Raw genomic sequence first — 19,660 nt, 5'->3', positions numbered from 1 at the left:
CAAGCATGAAGAGAGCTAGATTTTGAGTGCCAAGGATCAATCAAGTTTAACTCAAGCTACTAAAGCCTCAATGTCTATCCAATAGGAGACCCTTTTTGAATTTGACCCTATGCCCTAGCCCTAGCGGCCTGCTTTAAAGGACTTCAAAAAATAGAAGAGGAGATAAGATGAAAGTTTTTATGATTTTTTATCACCAAAAGGATTCCTAGTGCCTTTTCCTACCTGGGTGATGTAGTCTATAGGGCTAAATTTAAGATAAATTAAATTTATGCTTGGAGTAAGAGGGAAAACCCTAGTTTTCACTTGATAAACCCTAGCTATCTTTTTAATGGGGGGGAAATTAAATAAATGAAAGCTCTCTAGGAGGTCCTTTATGGTATTCAAGGTTTAGCATGCAATAATCAAGCAAGATTTCCATATAAGATATGCATGTAGAGATGGAATAAGAAAAACCCTAGCATAATTTTATCACATGAAAAACAATAAAAATCTGCAATTACACTTAAATTCTTCCAAGAAATAGCCTTCTTTCAATCCCAAAAAGACACCTCCAAGACACAAATCATTCGCCAATAGCAATGGGTCCAAAAAGATCACATCTCCACAAGTAGCGAGTTGCATCTAGGCTAAGTAGAGCTTTATAAAAGAGGTTGAAATCCACAAGTGATGATGATAAACAAGGGAGTGATCCTCTATTTATGTGAGGTCAATCACTTCCATTAGTTTTCCTAAAAGCCTTATAAGAAACTTAATTCTGAGTGGGCTTGAAGTAAATGGGCTACCAAGCCAACTCAATAGTTCAATACAAAAAAATAAGCCACTAATGCTCGCATGCATGGGTTGAAACTCTTCCCAAGCATGATGTTATGCCCTTTTAGGGGTAATAAAGCTCCAAAAATACAAAACAAGGGCTAGATGCATCTCCAACCATCATAATCAATCATGAATTGAGGTTGAGTCATCAAATCAAGCCTTAAAACATCTCCCTTTATTTTCCTCCCTTCCTATGGATTATAATTGATAATGTAATATTTTTTAACTTCATTTGATTTTCTGAAGTTGATTCCCTTCCTCCATTTTCATTAAAATCATCATGTTATAAGGCAAAAGGGCATACCTTTATATGAAATTTTGCCAGCAAAGAGTCCAAAATTAAATTTTGGACAATTAAATTTTCATGCAACTAAGCAACATTGCTTTTTAACAATACTCTTGGTTCAACATTTTTTGACAATGGTCTTGGTTCAGTACTTTCTTACGAGCAGAGCCCTCTCCATTTCTTCAAGCAAGAGTGGTCTCCTTGGAAAAACAATAAATCTGACCATTTCAATTTTTTCATAATGTAATACCTTGTATCGGATATCTTTGGTTTATGCCTTCTAAAATCTTGGATACCTCATCAATTTTTCCCTTAGAGAAACACTGTTTTACAGAGTCAAAAAGTTAGTTTCACAACCTCTTCTAATTATTTTTCCTTCTAATTGTAATGATTTTTCCACTTCACTGGTCTGAAATAGAGCAGACATTACTTCTGTGTATACTTTAACATGTACAGAGGATTTACAATCTATCACTTCTTCAAGAACTTTTTATGCCTCAATTTTTTTTCCTACCTTCCCAAGATGATGCATGCCATAGATAAAACTTGCATGACTTGGAACAACACGTTCCCTAAGCATTTTGTTCAGTATCTGGGCAGCGGCTTGAACTTTCTTTGATTTGCAGCAAGCTTTGATGAGTGAATAGTACAGAGCATCCTCCTACAACATGGCATAGAGCAAAATATGCTTAACAGAAGTAGTCATTCACATCAATAGCAGGAAAACCATCCTGATGTGTTTCCAACAAAACATTATCTTGTGATACCCCACACACCACCATATTGGGTAAAAATGTAAAACTAGCATGTGTACCTCCAATGCCAACATTTTTTTCAAGAAGTTCCAAACCATAGCAGACAAGACTCTAGATACTAAAATGACAAGAAAAGTTTACAAAACTTTGAGAATTGTCAAGCCTGTTTCAGACTCTCAGATATCTAGTGGGCTATGCCTGTCCATGAATGCACGTGAGAGACCAATAATATACAAGAAGGCAATGAAACAATCACAAAAGCACCTACACTCAAAATTCCATTCTGGAAAGAAGGAGAAGACTCACTAAGGATACCAAGGGGTGCAAAATTCTAGATGTGAGGAATAGCAGTTACTGAGGAATACGGTTCATCTATTCTTACTGTTACAGATAATGCATTTACCAGATTGACTCAAGGTCTATTTCCTAGTGTCATGGAACACTGTGTTTTGATGATGGCTTTTGGTCTTGTTCCCATGGAACTGTAGTTGCATCTGGCTTAATCAATATGAAAGGGCTGCCCTGTGCGCGATTAGGAAGAAGTTTCCTTTCTTTCTCCTCTGGGTTATGTTTCAAAATTATAACCATTAGCTATCGGCATGTTGAAGGGATCACACACCTTTCAAGTAGAGCCCATTTTTCTGCAGGATTGTCCATAGGCATTGTTGCAGGTAACACCCCTTCATACAGAAGCCAGTTTTCCACAGAAGAATGGTGGCTGTTCAGTGACTCAGGGCCTCTCTGTGCAGTCACAAGTAGTATCAGCATTATAACATATCCTTTCAGAATTCAAGTATATCTTCTCACTGGAAAGCAAAACAACCTCACTTCAGAAACAACAAACAGTGTATATTAGGGTGAAATTTGTGATCCATGATCTTCCTGATATATGTCATTCCCTTTCTAATCTTGATGACATTTTACAGGTCTGTATGAGCAGAAAGAATTCTCTCAGTGCTTAATCATTTTGAATTTTTATGGCTTCTCATGTTGGTCCCCATGTGAGTATCAGTTAATACTGTTGTCAAATTGTATAAAAGAGATAGACAGGAGGACTGAACACAGAAGGTCTACATAAACCAGTTTTGCAGTGCTTCCTTTTGCTATTCATAAACAACTTGCACTGTGGGAATGTACTACCTGCAAGGTTGCGTTGTTTGTTTCATGAAAGGCTGGCCGCTAAACGGCATTGGGAGCCCAGTTGTTTACTTTCCAAGTTAGTCATTCCTATCAGATTTACTTTGGCTAAATATCGTAAGTTAACACCCCATCTTTTGTGTCATATGAAGTTGAAGTTGAATCTTTAGAGTAACAATATTCTCCAAGCTTGTTTCTTTTGTTCAGCAAAATAGATTTCTAAGTTTATTGTTCTTTGTGTCACTGGCCCATAGTAAGGTTGCTTATTTAAATAATTTATTCAAATTATCATTTCTGTTATTAAACAAAAAATATTGTATAGCCCAGAATTGGGCCCACTGGAGTTCATTCCCCTGTTAGGTCAACATAAAACCTTGCATAGATCAATGGGCCATGCAACATTGGGCATATCATTTTTTAAATTTCAATAAAAAAAAATTATTTGAAAATTAAATTTTTAATATAGTTTTTTTATGAAGAACCCAAAGAACCCAACCCGAAGAACCCGAAGAACCCAAGAACCCAAGCACACGAAGAACCCGAAGAACCCGAAGAACCGAAGAACCGAAGAACCCGAAGAACCCAAGAACCCAAGAACCCAAGAACCCGTTAAAGGAAAAGAACCCAAATTTTTTTTTTTTTTTGAAGAACCCGGTTCTTCATGGAAGAACCCGGTTCTTCATGGAAGAACCCGGTTCTTCTGGGTTCGTCTGGGAAGAACCCGTACCCGAATCCGGTACTTGGATGCGGGAACCCGGGACGGGTTCGAGAACCCTACCCCCGGGTGCGGGTACCCATGCAACACAGATTTTCATGGATATAACTTAATATAACTTTCTTATGTGGAAAACATGGCTTATCTTAGGCTTAACCATGCATATAAAATACCACCTATCATCTTCATTGAAAAAAGAATGGTGTCTTTGTTCATAAATATCAGTGATTAATCATAGGAATGGCTATTATTCTCTATCAAACAAAATCAAGGACTAAGTAATGAAGATCTTGGTCGACAACAAAACTTATGATTATTAACTTCACATTAAAATTCACTTCATCTCTGCCACCTTCAAGGAAATCTTTGTTATCCATCACCATATTGATGTTGTGACTTGGTCCTTGAAAAACATTCAGCATGTTTGATTCATGGAAACCTTCAAGTTAGACAGTATATGTCATGCTAACTTGCAAGAGATTGGTGTGAGGTACATTGAGGCTTGCAGGGCCTGCCCTGCAGTTTGCCCTCATGAAAGCATAGAAGTAGATTATAACCAGTTTCTTAGGAAACCATGAATCCTTTCTAGCCTTGACATCTCCGTGACCAACAAGATATACAACTCCTGATAATTCAGAACACTTCCATAGTTCCGAATGTACATCACAAGAAGGAAGCAGGTGGCAAAAACCATTTATCCAACCATTTTCCCCCACTTTCATCAAAACTGCAGAAAAATAAATTAGCTCAGTTGATCCAAATAGAACAGGAAATCCAATTGCAAGGAATATATTTTTTTCCCATATAAGAACCATGACAAGAGTCACTAGGCTTGTAGTCACCATAATCATCTCTACCTTTGCAATGCCATATGCATTTGATATCTCGACCGTGCTCTTAAAACAATCACATACCAAGACACACATTATCATTAGAACCCAATTGATGACAAGAATGTAGATCTGACCCATGAACCGTCGGGATGTGTGAATTATTTTCAATCTGGGAAAGCATCCTAGGGCCATGGACATTTTAATAGATGAAATTGTTGTTGAGATCATTGCCTGGCTTGCAATCATGGCAACAACACTAGCTATCACGAAGACTAGCCAGATAAAACCATCTGGAATTGAAGCAGAGAATACGTTCTCCACCACAGAGGGATGCTTCATAAGATATGCAACTTGATCCATGTAAGCCAATAGTAGGCATGGGAATACTACACATGTGAAGGCTATCTGGATGGATCTTACTGAGAAGTGACCCAAATCAGCAAACATAGCTTTAGCTCCTATTATGCATAACATGCAACCTCCTAGGGAGATCCATGCTTTGATAGTGTTCCTCTTGAACAAGTAATAGATATAAACATGATTGAATGCCCTTAAAATTGTCATGTCATGTTAAATAATATTGTAAAGTAAAATAGAACCAATAGAGAAAAACCATATCATGAGTGCCAGAGAAAATGTCATGCCTACTTTGCTTGTACCAAACTGTTTTATGCTGAACAAGATCACCAGGAATATGATTGAGACAATGACCACTGTGTCTTCCGTAAAGCTAGATATTTCATCTTGCATGCCACTAACAACAGACATGACTGATATTGCAGGTGTAAGTATGCCATCCCCAATTACCATGGAAGTACCCATGAGAAACAAGAGTAGCAGTAGGGTCTTCAATTTTGTACTTCTCTAAAGGCTTTCATTGATTCTTAATCATCTTTCCAGTTTCGGGGTGGGCAACTTGAGCTTGAAACTGGAATTTTTTTCATCTGATGGTTGCTGGTTGGGGAGCAGATTGACCTTCGCATATGTGCAAATCAAAGAGTACAAGGAAAATGTCCCCCCTTCACCATTGTCATTGGCTTTGAGCATAATGAACACCTATTTAGCCAAAGGGATGAGGGCTATTGTGTACATCACTAAAGCTAATGCACCCAAAACATCTTCCTCTCCTTTGGTACGAGCTTGGATGAATACACTAGTGAAAACATACAAGGAGTTGGTACCCATATCTCCATAGAACACTCCAAGTGTTTGGAATGCCAAGTCGAGCGTCCTAATGAAAGGTCCTTATCATGGCCCTTATGAACACTGGGCACGTCCATGGCCTCCACATCAAAGGAATCCACTCACTTGGTCTTCAGAACGAGCCCACGCCTCATTTTGTGTCATGTCTGATCATCGTCAACAAACCACCTTGGGGATTACCCTTCCATTTCACTGCCATCAACCGACCTGGACTCTGATGACAACAAAGACATTGAGCCCTCACTGATCCCATCCCTGTCTTTCTCATCCTAGACATTGATATGATAATGGGGTTGACAATGACAAGAATGATACACAAAAGAGAAATCAATAAAAACTTAGGAGAATCCCCACAACTGTTTATAAAAAAAGCACAAGTTTATCATCCAAAGAAGCAATTTCTGCATTCAAAGACCACAATCCTCAATCTCATAATTTTATCATCCATAGAAACAACTCCTGCATTCAAATCCCATAATCCAGAAAAAAAAAGAGCTCAATCTCTTCGACCCACATTGTAACATTGCATCCCACATCCAGATTTCCATTGAAATCTTGAAAATCCTCATACCCAAATGATTTTTTGCAGTGACTTCTATGAATACATTACCATCCTTCGATCAGAGCGTTTTTGTTAAAGAAGAAACATATTATATATCTTCAAGGAGAAACATATAATGGTAATGCAAAGTTCTAAAAGGTATGTGATCCTTAGGCTTATTGGAGAGTATATAAAAAATTTCACACCTTTTTATGAGATATGGGAGGAAAACATGTTAAAGATTTTTAATAAATATAAAATTTCCAAAATGATGCTAGTTATGTGTGATTCTTTTTTCATTGTTTGTGATTATGAAAAATGAAACTCAATGTTTTTTCATTAGTGCACACATATTTCATTATATAATTGCATATAGAAAAATCATTCCAGAGCCGATAACAATAAAAGTGAAGAATTTATGGTCCAACGTTATATTTAAGGGAGATGTTTAAGGATGACGTTTGAATTTTGTTTTTCATTTTAAGACATTTGGAGCAAATATTAGGAAGGACTTTGAGAGAGGATTGTCCTTGATTTTCGAAAATGGAGTTGTTCCTTTCCAGCCATATGCCCCAAGTGACCATCAAAGGGAGAGCTCATAAGTTTTTTCGATGTTTTCTTTATAGCCATTTTTTTACACATATCCATAGAGTCCCCATGCCATTGATGTGAATTACTTGTTCGGTTTTTTTTAACCAAAATTTTTAACCAAACAAGAAAAATTAAAAAAATGCCTCAAGATCAAAGACTGAAACAAAGACCTATTGACATACCTTTTAAAGTATGGAAGGAACTTGTAAAATCATATGAGAAGTTGGATGCACAAAGAAAAGCCGGCAATGAGAGCATTCATGTATTGAATTTTTCATTAAACATTATTTAGAATGTATTAATACTTATAAGTATCTTAGACATGTATTTGTGTGAAAATAAATTGAATTGGTTTATGTTTAAGGACAAGGCATCCAAGGCGAGGTTAACCAAGACAAAAGTCACTCATCGTAGTGGCCAGAAAGGTTTAAAAGCACTGATAACAACCTTTGTAAGTATATTAAACATGTGATATTTTTTTAATAAATTTTGTACTAGAAGAAAGTCATTGTTATCTAATTTCTCCCTATTTACTGATTGATAGGAACTAAAATATGGAAGACCTCCAAATCATTTGGAAAAGGAGGTGCTGCAGCAAAAGAGATGGGTTGAATTTGTTGTTTGGATGGACTCTATGGTATGTAATCTTAGTTGGATTTCCAATATACTTTTAAACCATATTTTCATTTTATTTTTTAGTACTATTAGATATTATATCTTACCTCATTTTATGGTTAACATTGTATAACAAAAACATGCGTTGTGTTATGTAATTAATACTAACATGTAATATTGATTTTTTTTGTCAGAATGCTATAGGTAATGATTGCCAAGACGATGATCCAAATTATGTTCAACATATATCAGGAGATGATGAGGATGAGGATGAGGATGATGGTGGTGAAGGAGGAGATGATGATGATAGTTGCAGTGTTGGTGATGATGTGGATCAGAGTAATGAGGATGGTCAAGATGATCATGAGGATGATCTTGGTGGTGGTAGCTAGGCATGCACATGCATTGGTTTTTATGAAGAAATTATTGTGTAGAATGACATTGTTATGTTTAGATGGGTGTTGTGAATTTACCCTATATCAATGAGACATTTTGATTTTGTAATCATACGATGAGTTTGATTTATGTATGTTGTTAATTTATCGTAGAATAACGATATTCATGAAATATTTTGATTTGTTAATCATATTTGAATTTTACTTGTTTTGATTAAAAATAATACTGATTTTATTAGTATTATGTTGCTATTTTATACATGTTTTGAAAATTGTTAATGACACATTGTTATTTTTTTGGATGGATGTTGTCAATTTCTCTTAAATTTCTTTACAAATGATTTTGAATTGTGATATCTGCTTTAATGATATTTAGAAACTATCATATATTTCACTATGAATCTATAAAGGGGGTCATATATGTAAAGAAAAATATACTCTATATAAGAAGTCAAATGCGGATGTAACCATGGATGCAAAATTGAAAGTAAAATTGGGTGTTAAACTAGGAATTAATACAAAATGCAAACAATTGACATACAAAGTGTTTTAAATTAGAAGTGAAAAATTGTGCAATAGTTGACACAAAGAAGGGAACAAAACATGGCATACAAAAGGATATCAAATTGGGCAAAAACAAGGACACATAAATGGGCACCAAATTAGATGCAAAAAAAGACAACAACTAGATGTAAAATAAGATGCAAAGTTGAGCGTTAAAAAGAAGCAAAAAACGTTACAAATTAATATGCCAAATGATGATGCAAATAATGGTGTAAATTTGGGATGCAAACTTGGGTGCAAAAAAGGCAAAAAAAAAAATGTAAGAAAAGACATAAAACAAGATGCAAAATGGGGCTGAAAAAAGGTGAAACCAAGGATGCCATATTGGATGTAAAAAATGATTCCTAATCACATGCAAATTTAGGCTTGAACTCAGACACAAAATTATATGCAAATGTGGACACAAAATGAGGCAAAAAAAGATGCAAATTTGGATGGTGAAAACGATGTAAAACTAGACACCAAAAAAATGCAAAATTGGATGAAAAAGTTGGTGTAAATAATGGTGCAATATTGGACACAAGTAGACACAAAAAAATGGTGCAAAAAGGGGCATAAAATAGCTTAAAATTGGATGCAAAACTTGGTGCAAAAACAAATACAAAAGTAGACGTAAAAAATGGCTCTAAATTGAATGTACCATTAGACACAAAATAAGATGCAAAGGTGGACACAACACATGACTCAACATAAGATGCAAATATAAATGCAAATTTGGATGCTCAAAATGATGTAACATTAGATGCAAGAGATGGTGTTAAAAATGATGCAAAATTGGATGAAACAAATGACGCAAAATATGGTGCAAAATGAGATGGGAAAAATGGAGACAAATCAAACGTAAATGTGGATGTAAAAAATGGTCCAAAAAAAGATGCAAAAATGGTCACAAAAATGGATGCAAAATTTGGTGATAAATCAAATTCAACACATGGTGCAAAGATAGGCACCAAAGCTGGTGCAAAAATAGAAGCAAAAACTAGTGTAAGACTAGATACAAAACCTGGCGTAAGACTAGATGCAAAAACTGACACAAAATGGATGCATAAAAAGACGTTAAATTGGATTCAAAATACAGTGTAAACTTGATGCAAATGATGGTGCAAAAATGGAAGCAAAGAATGACACAAAATAGGAAGCAAAAGAGAATGAAAAATAGATGCAAAAAATGACACAAAACTAGAAGCAAAACCTGTCATAAAATAAGATGCAAATCTTGGTTCAAAATTTGACGCAAAAAATGATGCATAGTTTGGTGTAAAAAATGATGCAAAATCTAGCGTGAAAAAGGATGCAAAATTAGGTGCAAAAAAGGACGCTTTAAAAATTGTACAATAGAGCCAGATTTAGCGCCAGGTTGCTCATCACAATTACAAAAAAATGCACTAAAATCTGGCGCTAAATCGCTGGTTTTGTTGTAGTGATTCTGCTTTAGCTGTAGATAAATAAATTGAAATTTGTTTCTTGCTGAACCAAGACACTAACCTAGAACCCATATAGAATGCACCACCACTAGTGCTTTTTCTGTCATCAAAACTTCTTGCCCAATTTGCATTTGTATATGCATGAAGAGTAAGATCTACATCTTGAGGATACCATAAACCAAAGTCTTGAGTTCCTTGAAGATATTTTAAAATTCTTTTCACTGCCTAAAGGTGTGATTCCTTTGGATTTGCTTGGAATCTTCCAACTATTCCTACTGCATGCATGATGTTAGGTCGGGTACTGGTTAGATAAAGCAAACTGCCAATCATGGATCTGTAAGTTGGTTGATGTACTGTTGTTGATTCATCATTTGAGCTGAGACTACATCCTGTTACCATTGGGGTAAATATAGGTTTAGAATCTTCCATTTTGTACCTTTTCAATATCTATTTGAGATATTTGGTTTGTGAAAGAAAAATACCATCTTTATTTTGTTGAACTTGTAGACCAAGAAAATAGGTAAGTTCACCAAGCAAGGACTTTTCAAATTCTTGCTGCATTACTGAAGCAAAATTCTGACTCATGGATTATTCATTGCTACCAAAAATGATATCATCAACATAAATAATAATAATTAGCAATTTATCAGTTTAAATCTTTGTATATAGATTGCTATCTACTGAACCTTTTTTAAAACCTTGTTGGTGTAGATATTTGTCAAGGTGATAATACCAGGCCCTTAGAGCCTGTTTCATACCATAGAGGACCTTTTTGAATCTGCACACAAGTTTTGCATCATTTCCGAGAATGAATCCTTCTGGCTATTCAATATGAAATTATTCTTCTAAATCTCCATTCAGGAAGGCTAATTTTACATCCATTTGGCATACTTTTAATTTCTGAAAGCTAAAAAGAGCAAGGAACATCCTTATGGCTTCAAGTCTGGCAACAGGTGCAAAAGTTTCTTCAAAATCTATACCTTCTTATTGAGCATACCCTTTACAAACAAGTCTGGCCTTGTTTCTAATGACTTCTCCATTTTCATTTAGCTTGTTTTTGAATATCCATTTAGTTCCTATAATATTTTTATCATGAGGTCTAGGAACTAATTCCCAAGTATCATTTTTTTCAATTTGCTCAAGTTCTTCATCCATGGCCTTGACCCAACATTCATCTTTGCATGCTTCTTTTACATTTTGAGGTTTGGTGGAGGATAGTAATGCTAGATAGCTTGAGGTCCCTGTAATAGTTCTTCTTGTTTGTACACCTGCCTCTTTTTCCCCTAAAATTTGAGTTTCTAGATGATTTTTTTGAACATACCTGGACGAAGTCTTTTCTTCTACCATTATCTCTTCTTCTGGTGCTCCATTGGTTTATTCTTCAATATGATTTTGACTTGATGTGGGAAAATAATCCCCATCTTCTTCATTGTCATAATCTTCTGTTGATTTTATCTATTTTGGATTTTTGCATGCTTCATCAACTACAACATCAATGCTTTCAACAAATTTTCCAAGTCTTTTATTATAACATTTATATCCTTTACTTTTGGAAGAATAACCAAGAAGAATACCTTCATCTGCTCTGGGTTCAAACTTACCAAGTTTTTCATCAGTCCTTTTGATATAACATTTGCTTCCAAAAACTTTAAAGTATTTTACAGTAGGAGTCTTACCATACCAAAGCTCATGTGAAGTTTGAGTGCTATTTACCCAAACATTTTCTCGGTTGAGAATAGTTATGGAAACGAATGTAGCTTCACCCCAGAAGGTTGCAGGAGTTCTAGATTCATCTAGCATAGCTTGAGCCATTTGTTGAATTGTTCTGTTGATTCTTTCAACCACACCATTTTGCCGAGGAGTCCTAGCGGTGGAGAATTTCCTTTCTATTCCATGTTGTTCACAAAATTCAAAGAATTCATCCAAGGTAAATTCCCCTCCTCGATCAGATCTCAGGCATTTGATTTTTCGATCTGATTCATTTTCAGCCAGAGCTTTGAAGGCTTGGAACTTTTCAAAAGCTTCATCTTTATGCTTGAGAAGACCTATCCAACACATTCTGGAAAAATCATCAATGAACAAAATAAAGTATCCTTCTCGATGAGGTGACTTTTTCCTTGATGGTCCACATAAATCAATATGGACAAGTTCAAGAGGCTTACTAGCTGACCCTTCCTTTTCCATGAAGTGAACTATGGTTTGCTTGTTGATTTGACATGGTTTACATATAGTATTTTCTAGGATGCTGATATCTGGAAGAAAAGCATTTGAAGGGTAACTTACCTCTAAACCTTCTAGAACCCCATTGAAGCTTTTTGACAGAGCTTACCTCATCTTCTAAGATTAACAAGCTGAAGGGGAAAAGGAGTCATCTTTATGATGTCATTTTAGGTGAGATGATCCTTTCTGATGTAACTGAAACCAGGGCTTAGTCTAGCCACAACAGATCATGCTCCTATAAAAGGAGATTTTAACAAATTAAAAGAGAATTAAAACAACTGAAAGAGGTGAACAAAATGCTTTAAAAAATAGAATCAATCTAATTATAACTAACCTATCTAATTAACAAGCCTAGGCATCATATTTTTCTGTATTTGGATAAAAAGAGATGAATAAACTCTTGCAACACATATTAAACAAAAACCTACTAAGAACCCCAAACTAGGAGTAAAGAGAAGATATTCAAATAGTTGAAAACAACTCTAAAACTCAAAGCATCAAAATACAATCTAAAAGATCTATTGTAAAACTGAACATGTGCATGAAATAGGACAGATAAATGAGAATTTGAAAATAAAGATCTATCAAATAATCATTATAAACACATTCTATAGTTAATGAAAAATAAGTCAAATAATTAACATATTCTCATAAACACACACGTTAGCAAAACACACTCTCTCTATATATATATAATAAAAAAGTCAATGAAGAGATGCAAAATTAGCTCCAACAAACAATTCATTTAAAAAGCATAACCATGAATGAAAAAAATGTGTAATTGCAAAATGTTGTCAAAAACTATTCATCATTCACTCACTTCATATCCATAACCTAACATACATTCCTGCACACCATGCTATGAATAACACTCAAAACTCATCAATAGTGACGGGTAGACAATTAATTGGAGCATAGTATGAAGAAAAAATCGATTTCTTAAATATAAGAGAAAATTACCAACAATAGTGTGAAATGGCCCCTATTAATATCCAAATCGATTACAGGTTCAGGTAATTAGTACACGAAAACTAGAATAGAAGTTCTCCTAAGTATTTCTTTATGGAGTTTCTGAACCCCTCCTTGTGGATTTGACTCCCCCTTGATTTCAAATTGCAAAAGTCACCCTAATGCCAAGACTCCACTCCCACATATTAAACAATCCTTCTCTAGGACTCTCCAATTTTGTTGCGTAGAAAACACAACTTCAACCCCCAGATGGACCTTTTTTAAAGCATTAGATTTTCTTCCTGAAAAATAATCTACAATTACTTTCATAATTACAACTACTTGAGTTATGATAATCGTGAGATTCTTCCTCCTTTGATTGACAGTCGAGCCCATCTCTCAAGAATTTTCCCATTTTAGAAAATGCCGACAACAAACTGGGGAATATGCCTCCCGCCATTTGTAGGGAACTTATCTCAACAATTACAATTCTCTGTGGAATTATCATACCAATGGCGTAGCTCTTCAGCTGACGGAACTGGGTACTTGTGTTGAGATTTGATCCATTCTAAATTTTGGGATATGATTGATCCATTTGTTCACACCTATACAAAAAATGAAACATAGGATTCATATTATAGTTTTATATCTGATTCATATGATGGAACAATATCGCATTTATTAGTATAATATAATATGTCAAGAGCAAAGCAGGCAGAAATCCTTAATGTATGAGCCTATAGGAATTATCAAACCTGAACTTGACTCTTTGCATTAATCACTATCAAATTGGAAAGGTTTTGATGAAATTATGGGAAATTTGAAGCAATTTGCACTGACAGTAATCAAATTTGTGAGAATGTAATGATAGGATATCCATGAAAATAATGTGGTGACATTGCATTGAGATATGCATTACTACAATGCAAAGGATGTGTAGAGATATGCGAACCACTTTCATTTGCGAGGAAGACTCTCACAAGTGCGATGCAGAATCATATAATAAATTGGCACGTAGATTTAACATGTATTTATATCTAGACAATCATAATAACTAATGAAAACCTTGAGATGAATTTCAAATGTTGAGAGCAGTGAAAAGAAATGGGGTTGCTTTTAGTGCGATTGTTTGGAAGATTTTTGGTAGATTTTTTAGGTTTAATTTCTCTAATATCTAGTTAGAATTCATTGAATGGGTAAACCCTGCACAATAAAAGTGCTTTAAAAGTTTTTCTTGGTGTTGAATCCATATATATAGTCCAAAAACTAATTTAAATAACACAAATCAAGATTTCACATCAAAATTTTCACCAAATTCCCACACTAGAAACTCTATAAAATTACACTATAAACCACTAAAAAACTAATGACAATCTTGACATGGATTTCACGCGTTGACAGAAGTTAAAAAAATGCGATCGAGTTTTTTTTTTATATTTGTAGTTCTTTACATGATCGACATTATGCTAGTATGTGTCTAATGACCTTGTGTGAGATGATAATATGATGTGTTTTAATATATTGGCTCATTTCCATCGCATATCAAAGCTTGATTTATGGGTTTGGGATGTGTTGAAATTTTCTTTTTGAGAATAACGTGGAGTTGTTCCTAACAAGACTTTTCATCATCTATTTTATGAATTATGATTATATGTTTCATTTATGATTATATGTTTCAGTTATGCACATTTATGTTATATTTATGTTATATATATATTAGTATTATTAAAAATAATAACAAGAAAACTTTAATTTAATTTAATTTGTTTTCTAATTAAATTAGGAATCAAATTGTAATTTTATTTTCATAGCAACTTGTAATAGTTAGTTAAATTAAGTTAATTTAGTTGGCTCCATAAATTTGATTTGAAAGTCTATCTAGAGTCATGTAGAGTGATCCCTAAATTTTAGGGGCTGAGGTTGAGTTCTTATTGAGTTGTAATTATCTAATTCAGTTTAATGTAGTTAAATTCAATTAAACTAGTTCTAAATGGAGGAACTAGTGAGAGGTCAAGTGAATTAAGTTGGATTTAATTCACATGTAGTGATAAATCAGATAATTTATAATTCACTCATAAATAACTCATGCATGTCAGTTCTGAGAAAGACCCAGTGGAGTGAAATCATCTAAATTAAACTGATGATGCATGCAATCAGACAAAGGCCTATGGATGGATTGAGCAGTTACAAGTGAGGAATTACCCAATTAAATATGGGCTAATTCCCAAGTGAGCAACCCAAAGAAGTAGGAACTTGGCAGCCAACAGATTTGGCTAAGTATTGGCTTGAGTTGGTTTGTGAAGTAGTGAGATAGATTGTACTTGTGCAGAGATTGTTCGGGTTGAACAAGCATTGTATTTTCTTCTCAGCTCTTCTCATTAATGCAATAAACAGATAGTAGGGGGTTTTAGCTTAGGCTTTCCCAAGAAAATTATTGTGTTACGTGTGATTGAAATTATTCCTTTTCTTTTTCGTGATTTCATCGATCAATTTTTGTTTCCACTGATGAGTAGAGTAGATTCAAGTCAATTGTTTTAGCATATCACAATCTACAGTTTGAATCTACAATAAAATTATACATGGTATCAGAGCTGAAATCACTATAGAAGAGGAGAATACGAGTTTGATGTGCATGTGAAATCGAATTTGTAGTTTCATACTTCAGAGCTAGCAGGATTTCATTCTACGGATTGAGACTTGAATATGCCCTTGAGGGTAGATTGAATTACATAGCTTGGAAGAATAGGATGAAGGAATTGTTGGAATTCAACAGGTTGAAGGAATTCATAGATCATGATATCCCGAAGCCTCCAACATTTGACGCTAAATATTTTACAGAGTGGAGGAAGTGTGTGAAAAAGGCGAGAAGGATTATCCTAGAAGGAGTTTGAGATCATATTGTCTCGAATCTCCATGATAAGAAAACTCCATTTGTAATGTGGAAAACATTGGTGGACCTATTTCAAAACAATAGTGACCACAGGAAGTTGGCACTGAAGGACAAACTCAGAAATATTAAGATGGAGAAGGGCAATATAATATCGAAGTACTTAACCAAGTTCACCCAATGTCGGGATGAGCTTGGAAGTGTCAGTGTTATTATTGCGGAAGATGATTTCATGAGCCTATCACTTCTAGGACTTCCCAAGAGCTGGAACAACTACTAGGACCCAGCTAATGGGAGGGAGAAGCTACTAGAGTGGGAGCAGTTGTGGTTTGAATTTTTACAAGAAGAGATTCGGCAGAACATTAGAGATGGATCCTCATCCAAGCATGATGACGAGGAGAAATGCGCCTTAGTAGGAAATGAAAAGAAAGGGAAAAGGAAGTCATCCCATTCCAAATCAGCTTTGAGTAAGGGTGGCATGAAGAAGAACATGTCAAAAATTAAAATTTTTCACTATCATGAGCTAGGACACTATGCCACAAAATGTCCGCACAAGAAGGCCAATAAGAATCCCTTAGGAGGAGCGGCAGGTGAAGCTCTTGCTTCACAATTCGAACTGGATTTCACCCTCATCACTTGCATAGTGACATCGGTGATGAGTAGTGTGTGGTACGTAGATAGTGCAACCTCGTTCCATATGACCGGCAACAAAGAGCTCTTCAGTAACTTGGAGGATAAGGACCTCCAATTGCACATTTACATGGTAGATGATGGGAGTTATAGCATGACCGACATCGGTAATGTTACGTTTTAGAGGGAGTCTAATTCTCCCCTCACATTGAAATATGTCATGTATGTTTCGGGATTGAAGAAGAACTTCGTTTCTATTGCTATGTTGGAGGACCATGGCTATGATGTGATATTTAGTAAGGGAAAGTCTTTCCTTCATCACATAACCTCAAGACAAGTGAATCGTATCGAGGTTCAGGTGAAGAACCTCTACAAATTGGATGTCGAAATTTGTGTTGCCTTGAGCACTAAAGTGTAGAAGGTGTAGAGCTGAGACATTAGTGAGTTGTGGCATAGAATATCTGGTCACTTGCACCCAAGGGTAAACTAGAGCAGAGAGACATATGCAAAGGTTACACATTAGGGAAGTACACAAAATCTTCCTTTCATGATAAATATAGTCGAGCGCAAGTAATCCTTGATCGATTTCAATCATATGTGTGTGGACTGTTTTCGACAACATCCACAACCAAGCACATGGATTATGTAATATTTGTTGATGATTTTTCTTGTAAGTGCTAGATTTTCTTCATACAGAAGAGAGATCATACGTTCACTAAATTTTGTGAATTTAAAGCACTTGTCGATAAAGATATTGAGAGGAAAGTTAAAGCTCTCAGAAGCGATAATGGTGGAGAATATTTGTCGAATGAATTTAAGGACTTATGTGCATCAGAGGGCATTTGATGAGGGTTGATAACACCTCATAACCCATAGCATAATGGGGTGGATGAAAGGAAGAACAAAATTATTATGGGAGAAACATGGGCAATGTTACATGATGAGGGCCTACCCTTGCACTTGTGGGTTGAAGAATGCAACACATCCATTTATTTGCATAACAGAATCCCTCATCGAATTCTTAGAATGAGTACACTAGAAGAAGCTTTTTTAGTAAGAAACTAGATGTGGCACACTTCATGATCTTTGGTTCATTAGTTTATTGTCATGTTACCAAGGATGCACAAAAAATGCTAGAGCCAACAACTGAGTTGGGCATATTTTTGGGGTACACTGATACTCCTCACAACTACCGGGTGTACCCACTATCCAATAGGATGACAGTGGTTCGTAGATATGTGAAGTTCAATGAAGATAAGGCCATGAGATGTTCCCTTGAAAGGCAGCTTCAGTTACATGCAATTGAGGAGCTTTTAGCTCTAAATGAGGAACATCAAGATGATGTGGAGCAACCACATGCAGAGGAGCATAGAGTGGAAACACTCGTTCATGCAGAGACTTCCAGAGATGGGAGAAAGCACACTAGAGAGGTTGAAAAATTATTTCATGATGCTAGGGAGAATGTGGGGGCACCCACATCACAGCGCAGGTAGAGGAGGTCACCATATCGTTACACTAGCTATATGGATTTGATGAGAGAGAGTGTAGAGATCAAGCCATCCTCATTTGAGGAAGAAGTGTATCAATCGATGTTTGTCAACGTCATGGTTGAGCAGTATGACTCCATTATCAGAAACAGTGTTTGGGAGGTGGTCTCAAGAGCAATGGACAAATCAGTGGTGAGTTCCAGATGGCTTTACAAAGTAAAGGAAGTAGCGGATGGGAGTGTGGAGAAACACAAGGCCATATTTGTGGTGAGAGGGTTCTATCAAGTGGAAGGAATTGATTACGATGATAGATTTTCTCCTATATCAAGGTAGTCATCAATCAGATCTATTCTAACAATGTTAGCATAGATGGGATGGAAGATACATAAAATGGATGTAAAGACAACATTCCTCAACAACATGATTGAGGAATTGGTGTGTATTGAGTAGTGGGAAGGATTTGAGACCTTCAACATAGAGTCGCATGTGTGCAAACTCAAGTGAGCATTGTATGTACTGAAACAAGCACCTCGTGCTTGATACACCAGGATTGACAGCTACACCAGGTTGGGCTTCACCAAAAGTGAAGGAGATGCGAACCTTTACCATATTTTGGTTGAAGGTAAATTGTTGATTATAGTATTATATGTTGATTATTTGATTCCAATAGGTGATGAGAAGTTGATCAAATCTTGTAAAGAGGATCTTGAAGAGAATTTGAGATGAAGGACTTAGGAATCATACATTACTTTCTTGGTATGGAGGTATGGCAAGGAAATAACAATATGTTTGTCTATCAGGGAAAATATGCCAATGAGATACTGAAGAAGTTCCACATGGAGAGCAACAAACCCATGGAGACTCCTATAGTAGGTAACTGGAGGAATGAGGATGCTACTTCAAGTGAAGTAGTGGAGATTACTATTTATAAACAACTTGTGTTTTCACTTATGTATTTGGTGAACACACAACCAGACATGTGTTTTGCAGTTAACCATCTTAGTCATTCCATGGTTAAGCCAACCAAAATATATTGGAAGACAGTTAAACATTTGTTGAGATACCTCAGAGGCACCACTCAGTTTGGTCTTTGGTACAAACGGATAGAGGGAGTGAAGCTTCAAGGATTCATAGATGTAGATTAGGCATGGATTCCATTCAATAGGAAGATAACATTAGGTAGAATCTTCAGTATTGGGTCAATAGTAGTTTCTTGTTACAGCAGGAAGCAAAGATCAGTTGCACTCATTTCAGCAGAAGCAGAGTACATGGTTGTTAGTCAAGCAGCTTGTGAGGATATCTAGATGAGGAAGATCCTTGTTAGGTTTTTTGGTCAGTAGATGGATCTAAAAATGATTTACTATGACAACTAGAGTTGTATCAAACTCTCTGAGAATCCAATTTTTCATTATCAGTCCAAGCATATTGACATTCGGTATCACCATCTATGAGATTGTGTGCAGAGGAGAATCATGTTGTTGGAGTACATTTGTTAGGCCCCTATACTACTAGTGTAACCCCTTATTGTTATTAGTACAACCAACTTAGTGTAACCCATGTAGTGCCCATATTGTTACTATTGTGCCACATAGAAGCCCACTATTGTTTTTTTTTTT

At 35.6% G+C, this 19,660-nt stretch overlaps 1 pseudogene; it reads right to left on the bottom strand.

Moving 5' to 3' along the window:
• Window positions 1-4,256: 4,256 nt before the first annotated feature.
• On the bottom strand, window positions 4,257-5,876 carry LOC149139332 (putative potassium transporter 12 pseudogene; annotated as a pseudogene).
• Window positions 5,877-19,660: the final 13,784 nt, after the last annotated feature.

This window comes from Pinus tabuliformis, chromosome X (genome assembly GCF_031772625.1).
Source record: "Pinus tabuliformis cultivar Carrire ecotype Pingquan chromosome X, CPIR1, whole genome shotgun sequence".
NCBI classification, from domain to species: domain Eukaryota; kingdom Viridiplantae; phylum Streptophyta; class Pinopsida; order Pinales; family Pinaceae; genus Pinus; species Pinus tabuliformis.
Note: the sequence above shows the minus strand (reverse complement) of the source record. Positions and strands in the feature narration are given on the sequence as shown.